Source organism: Episyrphus balteatus, chromosome 2 (assembly GCF_945859705.1).
Source record: "Episyrphus balteatus chromosome 2, idEpiBalt1.1, whole genome shotgun sequence".
NCBI lineage: Eukaryota > Metazoa > Arthropoda > Insecta > Diptera > Syrphidae > Episyrphus > Episyrphus balteatus.
This window is the reverse complement of record NC_079135.1, coordinates 77,216,062-77,217,938: the sequence shown is the minus strand read 5'-3', so window position 1 is coordinate 77,217,938 and position 1,877 is coordinate 77,216,062. Positions and strand designations below refer to the sequence as shown.

The window sequence follows — 1,877 nt, the reverse complement described above, 5'->3', positions numbered from 1 at the left end:
CCGTGACAGGAACATCTGGAAAAGGAAAGAGGAACACCAGGAAAAGGGAAAGAGTGTCTACTCCCGAGAACTTGGCCTGCTTGCTTTGCGCAGCATCAGCTCGTCGGATGTGGGGGGGATCTTGTTCCCGGAAGTAAACTTCACCAGCAGCCAAAAACATAAATCAGGCCGGTGTACTAACAACTAAACTCAAAAGTTGACGCGGACGAACGTTCACCACCCCAAGGGCACTGCCGGTGTTGTTGCAGTGTGGCCTTTTACCCACCCAACCATGAGAATCCTCGGCCATTTTGGATTCTCCCAACTACGTTGTCGTTCCACTGGAAATCAGGTCCTTACCATCGTTGAAACTCAGCTACCATCAGCACCCCTGAAAATTTCTTTAATGAACCATCGTTTCACTCAAGTGAAACAAAAACAAAACAAAACAAATTATCACTTGTTCTTTTTAACATGGGCGTCTCAACTTTTATTCTTTACGAAAATAATTTTTATCAGATGAGAAATAATTTTAAACATAACTTAAATTAACAGAAAAAAAAAATAAATTAACAAAAAAAATTAACTAACCAAGAAAACCAAAAAAAACTAAGCAAAACAAAAGAAAAATGTAACAAAAAAAAACGATTCCTTTTCGAGGCAATGAACAAAAAAAACAATCAGGATACCCTTTGTGGTACCTACTCAAATACACAAAAAAGACGTCCCAGGATCCCCAACCCCTAGAGAGCTCTTTGGAGGTCCTAGCCCTAGGAAAATAAAAATTTCGAAATCCGCGTGGACCCCTGTGGAATTATTTTTTTTTTATCACTTACAATGTAAATTTTAATATTTTTGAATTGTAAGAAAAAAGAACCAAAAAAAAATATATTGAAAAAAATGTAGTTAAAACGCCAAAAAAATAAATAATTAATAAATAGAAACAACACAAACACATAAATTTTAAAAACGGTCCCGTTTTTGTTGGACACGTGTAGATGGGGTGAACTTTCTTTTATATTTTTGGTAGATTTCCTTTGTTTTAGGTGTATTTTTGATTTTTTTTATTGTTTAAAAAAACTCACTGCGACCTTTGTTTTTATTATTGCAGGCGAGTACTTTCGTTTTCTTTTTAGGGCAATTCAGGGGTACTTTTGTATAGACCAGCCCTCAAGTCTTACTGGGTGCTTCGATGGACGGCCTAAGGCTCCCTTCGCAAAGCGGTGTCGAAGTCAGTTGACTGTGGACCAGGACACAATTTTCTTTCTTTTTATCCAAAAAAAAAAGGTTGAAAAATAATGAATTTTTATAACGGTGCGGCGGCCCAGCCCTTTTATGACAATCTGGGACCGCCGATAATAAACCTAGGAAATTCGCTTTGGTTTAAAACTATTCAATAAAAAAGTTGCTAAAAAATTTGCAGAACTCACCACTTTTAATTATTTTGCAAAATTTATAATTTTGTTCACCACAAGTTAGTACAGGAAATTCAATAAAAAAAATTTCAAACAGATCTTTGTGATTATGTTCTAAAAAAATTTAATGCAAAAAAGAAACATTAAGTACCCACTCAACACTTGGTTTTTATTTAAAAAATTACCGAAAAGAACTTTTCACCACTATCTATTGACTTTTGTTTTTTTTTTTTTTTTTTTATTAATTTTGTTTTATTTTCTTCTAAATAAATTTTTTTGTTTTTGAATTTAATTTGGGTTTATACCAATTTTTATTTTCGTTTTGTCTTAAAAAAACTTTGGCCACAATAGCACAACCGATCTGTATCTGGATTATTTTCGAATGACACGAGTTCGGTGAGATGTCAAAAGCCCGATCTTAAAGAAAAAAAAGTAAGGGAAAACCACTTTGACAGTTGGCGGAGTACCTCAAAAAATTGGTAC

At 34.3% G+C, this 1,877-nt stretch overlaps 1 long non-coding RNA gene across 1 annotated transcript; it reads right to left on the bottom strand.

The window, feature by feature from the left end:
* Nucleotides 1–1,255: 1,255 nt before the first annotated feature.
* LOC129912741 (uncharacterized) lies at nt 1,256–1,659 on the bottom strand. The gene is made up of 3 exons (XR_008771900.1): nt 1,580–1,659; nt 1,410–1,508; nt 1,256–1,343 (listed from the first exon to the last, which is right to left on the bottom strand). It is a non-coding gene; the product is annotated as an uncharacterized LOC129912741 (long non-coding RNA).
* Between the last annotated feature and the right edge of the window lie 218 nt (nt 1,660–1,877).